General features: G+C 38.9%; 1 long non-coding RNA gene across 1 annotated transcript; it reads right to left on the bottom strand.

Moving 5' to 3' along the window:
* Window positions 1-992: 992 nt before the first annotated feature.
* On the bottom strand, window positions 993-5130 carry LOC119879397. Its single transcript, XR_005387489.1, has 2 exons — window positions 2423-5130; window positions 993-1243 (listed from the first exon to the last, which is right to left on the bottom strand). It is a non-coding gene; the product is annotated as an uncharacterized LOC119879397 (long non-coding RNA).
* Window positions 5131-12288: the final 7158 nt, after the last annotated feature.

Here is a 12288-nt window from a genome sequence, read left to right as displayed (position 1 = left end):
TTTATTTATTCATAAGAGGCAGAGAGAGAGAGAGAGAGAGAGAGAGAGGCAGAGACACAGGCAGAGGGAGAAGCAGGCTCCATGCAGGGAGCCTGATGTGGGACTTGATCCCGGGTCTCCAGGATCACACCCGGGCTGAAGGCGGCGCTAAACCGCTGAGCCACCCGGGCTACCCTCTTCTGAATTTTCTTAATAACATTTTTCTCTAGCTTACTTTATAAGGAGAATATAGAATGGAATACATATAACACACAAAAAATAGGTTAATTGACTGTTTTGGTACAATATTCTGGTCAACAGTAGATTAGTAGTAGTTAAGTGCCTGGGGAGTCAAAAGTTCACAGATTTTTACACAGAGGATCAGTGCCCCCCTAAGCTCCACATTATTCAAGGGACAATTGTATTAGTGTTGATTTTCTGATTGGCAGGGTTGTACGGTAGCTATGTGGAATGTACTGACTTGCAGGATATAGGGGCCACAGGAATTGGGCATAAATTAACAATTTACTTTCAAACCATTCTGGAGGGAAAAGGTCGTTTTCTCTATTTTTTCTTTTCTCTAATTTTAAGACTCTTCTCAAAAAGTAAATTAAAAAAAAAAGAAAAGATAAAAAGCCTTAGGCAAATCTTTTTCACCATGAGGAAAGAACTATGAATAATAAGTATTTAAAATTGAAATTATACACAGGGTTTATGGCACTATAAAAATTGAAATACATACAAACATTGGTGATAGCTTTAGCAGCAGTATATCAAAATGATGTGTGTCTAAATCCATATGTCTAGTAATAAAACATAGAAAATACAAAAAAAAAAAAAAAAACAACTACCAATTACCAGCCCCAAAACATTATCAACAACTTGGTCCGATCTACTTGGGCAGATTGGAGCCTGTAAAACTCAATAATGCTGGTTTCCATGTAGAAAATATGCTTAAATTTAATCAGATGCCAAGAAACATAGCTTAAAATAATATATAAACTTTCATTACACACGATATAACAACATTTCCTTTAATAAAGATTTTTTGTACATCAGATATTTACTGGGAAACAATTAAAATGTTATATTAAACATCTAGGTAATAAACTTTTACTATATAGCTTTCAGATCATATACTTTCTATTCAAAATCTCTACATATTCTCGTGATGCTTGCAGTACTAGATCTTGATTTACATTTGATTCGTCAGTAGGTCCTAAAGGAGAAGATCTACAGAATCCTGATTCTCAATCATGAGCAACTGAAAAAGAGAAAGAATAATATTCTTTATCTGAAATACTTTGTAGTTAACTAGAAGTTAGTAAAAAAAAAGTTGGAATCTTCTGAGTGTTAAAAGGATGAAAAATATCTACATATAACTACAATATAAAATACAAGATTACTATTAAATCAAGTTTGCTCACGATTGCCCATTGAATTAATTACTACTGTGGATAAACACTAGAGCTTCTGGTTTTCTCATTACAAGATGAGATTGCAAGCTGATGGCACAGTCCACCCCTGAACAATCATATACTATCAACTAAAAAATCTAACAGGCAATATCTAGAGTCAAATATATCATGGCAGGTTTAAAACAAGACATTATAAGAACACACAGAAGGGACATCCTGGTTTTCTATCAATATTGTCTGCTTTTCTGTGGAGGGAATAGGAAGGCTGATACCTGAAAGATTACTCTCTGCAAAGCAGCAGAGTAGGGTAATGGCGACAGAGAAGGCTCACCAATGTGGCAAGAACCAAATTGATTTGGGTGCTTATATTCCATGCTAAGAAACCTGGAATTTTACCCAATGGCAAAACCAGTGGCTGGAGATTGAAATGTCACCTGTCAAGGGACAGCTATATGAACTATATAATTGCTTAACTAAGTATTACTGAGACAAGTCTGGTCTGTTTGGTCTTCTACCACTAGCAGAAACAAGAATTTGAGAACGCCCACATTTTCAGATTGACAGTTCCATAGCGATGGCACAAGTGAAGGAAGATTACAGCCAAAAGTGCTAACAGGCATACAGGCTGCAGGGTTTTTTAAAAAGGTATGAGGGATCCCTGGGTGGCACAGAGGTTTGGCGCCTGTCTTTGGCCCAGGGCACGATCCTGGAGACCCGGGATCGAATCCCACGTCAGGCTCCCTGCATGGAGCCTGCTTCTCCCTCTGCCTGTGTCTCTGCCTCTCTGTCTCTCTCTGTGTGGCTATCATGAATAAATAAATAAAATCTTGAAAAATAAAAATAAAAAAGGTATGAAACACGATGACCAAATGAGGAATAAGTCTCTTATTCACTATGTTTATGTTTTACATTTTTTATTAGATATATCTAGACAAAATTTTAACAAGGGGAAGGGATGCCAGTTACTATTTGTGGTTTATTTCAGAAATTAATGACCATCTAAATTTGTGAATTTGGCAACATACTTTCTTTTAGTTCTCTGATTATACTGTCTTCCAACATCTGCTGCATCTGAAATAAGTTAAACGTTACTTACAATGTTCAAGTTAAACAAGAGACATTATTGTAGGAATTTTATTTTGCTTATGAAACGTGGTCTGGAAATGATACTTTTAGAAAGTAAAAGCTACAATTTGCTTAAATAGAAAGCTAATCACATAAATAAAATAAATCCCTACTTATTTTAATCTGGATAACTGAGAAGAAACCTATAATGCTGTTTAGAGGATTCTAATAAAAAGTACAATTAATATTGATCAATCGAATATACAGAATTTCTGGAAGAAGAGGACGATGGTGGAGGAGTAGGAGACCCTAGTTTTGTCTGGTGTCTGGGATTCAGCTACATAGGTATCAAATCATTCTGAACACCTGTGGACTCAGACAGAGATCCAAGAAAAGAATTGTTGCAATTCTACAAATAGAACAGCGACCGCTTTCTGCAAGGTAGGAGGTGTGGAGAAATGAATCAGAGGCATATATCAGAAGATTAAACCAGGGCGGCAGGGAACCTCTGGAAGCCAGAAGGCAAGTCCTGGAAAGTGATATAGCAGCAGAGTGCACAACCAGAACTTTTAAGAGGTCTGTTCCAGTGAGGACATCCCTGTCTGAAAGATGCTCAGGTGGCAACGGGGGGCAGCATCCTAAGTGGGACGGACAGTGTGGTCTCAGGATCCCTGGGGGGGCGGGGTCACAGAAGGAATGGGGGCGGCACCTGAGTATGGCAGTTGCCAAGGCGTTTGAGCGGGGAAGCCAGTTGCAATCAGTGAGCCCAGGAGTGGGCATTCAGCTCAGTGTTGCCATAAACCCCAAACCGAGGAACAGTCAGGTGACCACTTTCCAAGCAGGAAAAACTGGGCAAGACCTCCTCCTTCCCCCCAGAGGCACAGTGTGAATGGGAGCTACAGGGGTCTGCAAAGTTTGGAAAATCGAAAGGGGGTCTGTGCTTGAGATAAAAATGCTTGGTCACAGGCTGGGTGAATACAGAGTGCAGACAGAAACCAGGGAGACACAGTAGGGAGTGAGATCTTTCAATTCCAGGGCTGGAAATTAGGAGGCCACCATTTTCATTCTCATCCTCTAAAGCTGCCCAGAAAGCCTTCAGGGAACAAAAGCCACAGAGAGCAATCTGGAGCTGCTTACCTGGCCTGGCCCCCTGGCAAGGGTGGTGCAATCCCACCCTAAGCAAAGACACCTAAGAATCAGTGCAACAGGCCTCTCCCTCAGGAGGTCAGCAACAACTTCCTGCTAAGACCAACTTTACTCATCATACAGAGCTGCAGAACTCCAGTGCTAGGGGCAAACAGTATACAGAACTCATGGCTATTTCTCATGACTCCTTAGTCTTTCTATTTTAATTTTCTTTTTGCTTTCAACCATTTTCTTCATTTATCAACTCTTACAATTTACCTTTTTACACTTGCATTCAATCCTTTCACTGCTCTTAATATTATTCCTGTATATATTGAAGTTTTTCTTTCTGTACCATTTCGGGAAGTAGTTCCTTCTAAGAAATAGACTAAAATACAACCAGAATCTACTATACTGCTCTATTCTCTTCATCTGTCTGATTATAATATTTTTAAAATCTATCTTAATTTTCATATTTACAGTTACATTCTATCCTTTCATTGCATTTAATTTTATTTTTGCATATAATGAAGTTTTTCATTCTTTACAATTTTGGGATGTAGTTTCTTCTAACAAACAGACCAAAATAAACTTATGATATAGTATATTGCTCTGTTCTGTTCAACTGGCTGATAATATCCTTTTTATTTTGACTTTTAATTTCCATTTTTACACTTACATTCTAGACTTTCCTTGTATTTAATTTTATTTTTGTATATATACAAGGTTTCCTCTTAACCATTTGGGGATGCAATTTCCTAACAAAAAGACCAAAATTCACATAGTATCGGTGTACTGCTCTGCTCTCTTGATCTCTCTAATTCTATTATCTCCTTTGTTAACCTTTAAATTGGCTTCGGGTCTCTTCTGATTTGTTTAGCATGTATTTATCTGGGGTCATTCTTGATATTTTTCTATTCTGTTCTCTCACTCATCTCTTCTTCTCTGGACAGAATGACAAGATGGAAAAACTCACCGCCACAAAGAGAACAAGAGGTAGTACTGACTGCCTGGAACCTAATCAGCATGGATAGAAGGAAGAGGCTGGAGCGAGAGTTCAGAATAATGACCATCAAGATAATAGCTGGGCTTAAAAGAAACACAGAGGACATTAGAGAATGCCTTTCTGGAGAAATAAAACAACTGATATCTAATCAAGTTGAGATAAAAAAGGCTAATCTTAGTGAGATGCAATCAAAAATGAAGGTTCTAACTGCTAGGATAAATGAGGCTTCACAGAGAAGTAGTGATATAGAAGACAAAACAATGGAGAATAAAGAAGCTGAGGAAAAGCGAGAGAAACAACCACTGGACTATGACAGGAGAATTTGAGAGATGATTCGTACCACACAGCAAAACAATGTTAGAATAATGGGGATCCCAGAAAAAGAGGGGAAGGAGGGGGCAGAAGGCATATTTGAGCAAATTATAGCAGAGATCTTCCCTCATCTGGGGAAAGAAACAGGCACTCAAGTGCCAGGAGGCACAGAGAACCTTCCTCAAAATCAATAAAAAACAGGTCAATATCTCCAATATAATAACAAAGCTTGCAAATTTCAGACACAAAGAGAAAATCCTGAAAGCAGCTTGGAACACGAGGCCCTGAACCAAGAAGGAGAGAAATATTCAACTGGCAGCGGATCTATCCAAAGAGACCTAGCAGGCCAGAGAGAGCTGGCATGATATACTCAGGGTGCTCAAGGAGAAGAGTCTACAGCCAAGAATCTTATCCAGCAAGGCTCTCATTCAAAATACAAGGGGAGATAAAAAGCTTCCAGCACAAACTGAAACTAAAAGAATTTGTGATCCCTAAAACAGCTTTGCAAGAAGTGGTAAAGGGGAAACTTTAAGCAAACAGAGAGCCCAAAAGTAACACAGACCAGAACACGGACTTTACACATAATACAATAGCACTACATTCATATCTTTCAATCCTTTCTCTGAATGTAAACAAGTCAAATGCCCCAACCAAAACACACAGGGTATCACAGTAGATAAAAAAAAAGCAAGACCCACTGATATGCTATCTGAAAGAGACTCATTTTAGACACAAAGACAACTTCACATTGAAGGTGAGGGAGTGGAAAACCATTTATCATATTAAAGGACATGAAAAAAAAACTGGAGTGGCAATATTTATATCAAACAAATTGGATTTTTTTAAAGATTTTATTTATTTATTCATGAGAGACACACAGAGAGCGAAAGGCAGAGGCACAGGCAGCGGGAGAAGCAGGCTCCGTGCGGGGAGCCTGATGTGGGACTAGATCATGACCTGAGCCGAAGGCAGATGCTCAACCACTGAGCCACCTGGTCATCCCACAAATTGGATTTTAAACCAAAGACTGCATTAAGAGAAGAAACAACAACAACAAAAGATGACGAAACTCACTATGCCATAATTAAAGGGTCTATCCAAAACTAAAATTGGACAATTATAAGTTTTAATGTGTCTAAAGTGGGAGCAGCCAACTATATAAATCAACTTTCTGTTAAGATTTCATTTATTTATTTATTTGACACACACACACACACACACACAGAGAACACAGGCAGTGGCAGCAAGAAAGAGAGAAGCAGGCTCCCCACTGAGCAGGCAGCCTGATCAGGGCTTGATCCCAGGACCTTGAGAACATGACCTAAGCCAAAGGCAGAGCCTTAACTGACTGAGCCACCCAGGCCACCTTATAAAGCAATTAATAACAAAAATAAAGGAACACATGGATAGTCATATAATAATAGTAAGTACTTTAACACAACACTACTGTAATGGCCAGATCATCTAAGCAGATGATCCACTAGGACGCAAGGGCTCTGAATGACACATTGCACAAAATGGACTTCACAGATAACTTCAGAGCACTCCATCCTATGACAACAGAATACACATTCTTCTCGGGTGCACATGGAACAAACATTCTGCACAACAGATCACATACTCAGTCACAAATCAGCTCTCAACTGGTACCAAAAGACTGGGATCATTCCCTGCATACTTTCAGACCACAATGCTTTGAAACTGGAACTCAATCTTGACAGGAAATTTGGAAAGAATTCAAATACACAGAGGTTAAAGAATCCAACTGGGGCACTAAGGCACATTTTAAAACCTCATAGAAACAAATGAAAATGGAAACACAACTGCTCAAAACATTTGGGATGCAGCAAAGGTCATCGAAAGAGGATAGTATATAGCAATGCAAGCCTTTCTCAAGAAATGAGAAAGGTCCTAAATACACAACCTAACCCTACACCTAAACGAGCTGGAAAAGAACAGAATATTAAAGCCTAAAACCAGCAGGAGAAGAAAATTCATAAAGATCAGAGCAGAAATCAATGAAATAGAAACCAAAGGAACAGTAGAACACATCAATGAAGTCAGGAGCTGGTTCTTTGACAGAATTAATAAGATCGATAAACCCCTGGCCAGACATATCAAAAAGAGAACGGAGCCAAAAAATTAGGCAATCTAGAAGAAATGGACGCATTCCTGGAAAGCCACAAACTACCAAAACTGGAACAGGAAGAAACAGAAAACCTGAACAGGCCAATAACCAGGGAGGAAATTGAAGCAGTCATCAAAAACCTCCCAAGACACAAAGGTCCAGGGCCAGATGGCTTCCCAGGGGAATCCTATCAAACGTTTAAAGAAGAAACAATGCCTATTCTACTAAAGCTGTTTGGAAAGATAGAAAGGGATGGAGTACTTGCAAATTCGTTCTATGAGGCCAGCATCACCTTAATTCCAAAACCAGACAAAGACCCCACCAAAAAGAATTACAGACCAATATCCCTGATGAACATGGATGCAAAAATTCTCAACAAGATACTAGCCAATCGGATCCAACAGTACATTAAGAAAATTATTCACCATGACCGAGTAGGATTTATCCCCGGGACACAAGGCTGGTTCAACACTCGTAAAACAATCACTGTGATTTATCATATCAGCAAGTGAAAAACCAAGAACCATATGATCCTCTCTTTAGATGCAGAGAAAGGATTTGACAAAATACAGCATCCATTCCTGATCAAAACTCTTCAGAGTGTAGGGATAGAGGGAACATTCCTCAACATCTTAAAAGCCATCTACGAAAAGACCACAGCAAATATCATTCTCAATGGGGAATCACTGGGAGCCTTTCCCCTAAGATCAGGAACAAGACAGGGATGTCTACTCTCACCACTGCTATTCAACATAGTCCTGGAAGTCCTAGCCTCAGCAATCAGACAACAAAAAGACATTAAAGGCATTCAAATTGGCAAAGAAGTCAACTCTCCCTCTTTGCCGATGACATGATACTCTACATAGAAAACCTAAAAGCCTCCACCCCAAGATTGATAGAACTCATACAGCAATTTGGCAGCGTGGCAGGATACAAAATCAATGCCCAGAAATCAATGGCATTTCTATACACTAACAATGAGACTGAAGAAAGAGAAATTAAGGAGTCAATCCCATTTACAATTGCACCCAAAAGCATAAGATACCTAGGAATAAACCTAACCAGAGACGTAAAGGACCTATACCCTAAAAAGTATAGAACACTTCTGAAAGAAATTGAGGAAGACACAAAGAGATGGAAAAATATTCCGTGCTCATGGATTGGCAGAATTAATATTGTGAAAATGTCAATATTACCCAGGGCAATTTACACGTTTAATGCAATCCCTATGAAAATACCATGGACTTTCTTCAGAGAGCTACAACAAATTATTTTAAGATTTGTGTGGAATCAGAAGACCCCGAATAGCCAGGGGAATTTTAAAAAGAAAACCACATCTGGGGAAATAAGATCATGAATGAAAGAAGACAGATCACGAGCCAGCACCAGAGAAATACAGACAACTATAAGAACACATTCTGAGCAACTATATGCCAACAAACTAAGCAATCTGGAAGAAATGGATCCCTTCCTACCAAAACTGAAACAGGAAGACACAGGAAACCTGAACAGACCCATAACCAGCAAGGAAATGGAGCAGTCATCAAATATCTGCCAACAACCAAGAGTCCAGGACCAGGTGGCTTCCCAGGAGAATTCTACCACACATTCCAGGAAGAATTAATCTATTCTTCGGAGCTGTTTATAAAAATTAGAAATGGAAGGGAAACCTTCCAGCGTTCTCTGTGAGGCCAGCATTACTCTGATCGCAAAACCAGAGCAAGACCCCACCCAAAAGGAGAATTACACTCCAATATCCCTGATGAACATGGATGCCAAAATTTTCACCAAGACACTGGCTGGGAGGATTCAACAGTACATAAAGGATTATTCACCATGTCCAAGTGGGTTTTATGCCTGGGCTGCAAGGGTGATTCGACATCTGCAGATGAATCAATGTGATACACTACAGAAATAAAAGAAAGGATAAGAACCATAGGATCCTCTCAAGAGATGCAGAAAAAGCAGTTGACAAAGTGCAGCACCCTTTCCGGATCAATACTCTTCGCAGTGCAGGGAGGGGGGGGAGCATATCTCAATATCATAAAAGCCATCTACGAAAAGCCCACACCTGATGCCATTCTTAAGGGGAAAACTGAGAGCTTTGCCACTAAGGTCAGGAACACGACAGGGAAGTCCACTCTCTGGACAACCAGTGTTGTTCGACATAGCCTCAGCATTTAGACAACAAAAAGAAATAAAAAGGCGTCTGAATCAGAAAAGGAACTCAAACTCTCACTTTTCTCAGAGGACATGATATCCTATGTGGAAAACCCCAAAAGACTCCACCCCAACGTTGCTAGGACCCTTTCCTGAATTCAGCAAAGCAGCAGGATAGGAATCCATGCACAGAAATCAGTGCATTTCTATACACTAACAATGAGATGGAGAAGAAAGAGAACTGAGGAGTCGATTCCATTGACCATTGCAGCAAACACCATAAGATGCCTAGGAATAAACCTACCCAGAGTAGACAAAGGATCTATACTCTCAAGATGACAGGACATTCTTGGAAAGAAATTGAGAAAGGTGTAAAGAACTGGAAATACATTCCATGCTCATGGATTGAAAGAATTAAATATTGTTAAAATGTTTATGCTAGCTCCATCAATCTATATATTCAATGCAATCTCTATCAAAATACTACCAACTCCTTTTATACAGCTGGAGTAAATAACGGTAAGATTTGTTTGGAACTTAGAAGACCCCGAATAGCCCAAAATTGTTGATAGAGTAGGCCATAGCTGGTTGGCATTACAAAAGCCGGACTTCAAGCGCTATTTTAAAGCTGTGATCAACAAGACAGTATGGTTACTGGCACAAAAGCAGACATGTCGATCAATGGCCCAGAAGAGAAAACCCAGAAGTGGACCCTCAACTCTATGGTCCACTCCTCTTCAACCAATACTGGAAAGAAAATCCAATGGAGACAAAGCAGTCTCTTCAACAATGGTGTGGGAAATCAGACCACCACCATGTAGAAGAATAAAACTGGACCATTTTCTTATGCTATACACAAAAATCGAGTCAAAATGGATGGAAACACCCAAATGTGAGATAGGAATCCATACAAATCCTAGAGGAGAACACAGCCAGCAACCTCTGTGACCTCGGCTGCCGCAACTTCTTGCTAGAACATGTCACCAGATGCCAAAATGACCTACTGGGAATTCATCAAGATAAAAAGCTTTTGCACAGCAAGGAAATAGTTGACAAAACCAAAAGACAACTGACAGAATGGGAGAAGGTGTTTGCAAATGCCTTATCAGATAAAAGGCTGGTATGCAAAGTCTATAAAGAGCTGATCAAAGTCAACACCCAAAGAAAGATAACCCAATGAAGAAATGGGCAGAAGAAATGAAAGGACATGTCTCCAAAGAAGACATACATATGGCCAACAGACACATGAAAACATGCTCAACATCAGCTGGCACTAGAGAAATACAAATCAAAACCACGGTGAGTTTCCCCCTCACACCTTTCATAATGGCCAAAATTAGCAAGTCTGGAAATGACAGATGTTGGCGGGAATGCAGAGAAAGGGGGATCCTCTTATGATGTTGGTGAGAATACAACCTGGTGCAGCTCCTCTGGAAATCAGTACCGGAGGTTCCTCAAAGAGTTGAAAAAGGAGCTACCTATGTAAAACCCAGCAATTGCGCTAGAAGGTATGAATCCCGAAGATCACTTTGGTCGGGATCCAAAGGGGCACCTGCACCCATATGTTTATACCAGTAATATCCTCAATAGCCAACCTGAGAGATATGGATGTTCTTTGAAAGAGGTATGCATAAAGAAGATGTGATGTAGATATAAATAAATAAGTATCATATTTATTTATTAGACAGAGAGAGAGGGAGGGAGAGAGAGAACAGAATATTACTCAGCCAATAAATAATTAAATTTGGACCTTTGGGTGGCTCAGTGGCTGAGAGTAGGCCTTTGGCTCCGGGCATGATATATATATCATAACATTATAAGCTAGTTAATTGAATTTAAATAAAAAATAGTAAAGAAACCAATGGAGCTAGGAATGTGAAATAAAAGAATATACATAACTTCTGAAGGATCTTTGTAACTTCTGTTACAAAATTGTAAACAAGAGTCATTTTACACTTTAATAGTTTGTGATTTTCAGAAAAAGTGCCCTTTATGAGAGATTAATCATTTGTTTAATAAATTATTCCTCCGAATGAACTTTCCACTTTTGCACTTTTGCACTTTTGATTTTGCACTCAACAAAATCTTGAGGTATGTTGTATGCTCTATTTTTCAGCACAGACTCTTAAATACATAAAACAATGGAAGTGGGACTACATAAAGTCATGTGGAATTTCTCCCGGTAATATTGAGTAAAACTATTTTGTTATCTATATGATGACTGATGTACTTCTTTTCATGTGAACACAGAGATTTCAGAAAATCTGCTTCAGGAAAGGAAAAAATATAAGCTAGCACTAGTTTTCCAACTTAGTTTCGCATTGATACGTTTCTAGAATTAGAAACAAGGAAAAGAAATTTTAACTGTAACTTTGTTTCCTTTCTATGAATTAGGACCAATTTTTGAAGCACCTGACTTACTATAGTTATCATTATCTACTTAATTATGAAATATTTAGGAATATTTCAGACTACAGTTGACCTTTGAGCAACACAGTGGTTAGGTGCACTTACCCCCGTGCAGTCAAAACTCTGTATAATTTCTGATTCTCCCAAATTTAATTACTAATAGCCTACTGGTGATGGGAAGCCTTACCAATAACACAGTCCATTAATACATGGTTTGTACATTACATGTGTTATATATATTCTTAAAATAAAGTAAGCTAGAGAAAAAAAGGTTATTGAGAAAAACATAAGAGAAAAATCAGTACAACACAACAGCCAAGAAAGTCCATGTGTAGGCTAACTAGACCTGCAGCTTCAATTCCATGTTGGTCAAGGATCAAATGTGCATTACAAATATTCCCATCTAGAATGCTCTTATTTCTTTAAAAGGCATCCTCTCATTGAATTCCCAAAATAGGGTCTAAATACGGTACTAAGTGGTGCCTAGGTGGCCCAGTCACTTAAGTGCCTGCCTTCATTTCCTTAAGGAACGATCAAAGGAATATAATGATCTTTTCGCCAAAAGTCTTTTCCTAAATACTTGCTTCTGTGACCCTGGTTTATTTCCAGGTGAGAATTGAGTTAGATGGTAGAAATAGCTTGCAATCCATTAATAAAGAGAACATATTTGCAATTTTAATTATTAC

This window comes from Canis lupus, unplaced genomic scaffold, assembly GCF_011100685.1.
Source record: "Canis lupus familiaris isolate Mischka breed German Shepherd unplaced genomic scaffold, alternate assembly UU_Cfam_GSD_1.0 chrUn_S738H901, whole genome shotgun sequence".
Lineage (NCBI taxonomy): Eukaryota > Metazoa > Chordata > Mammalia > Carnivora > Canidae > Canis > Canis lupus.
Note: the sequence above shows the minus strand (reverse complement) of the source record. Positions and strands in the feature narration are given on the sequence as shown.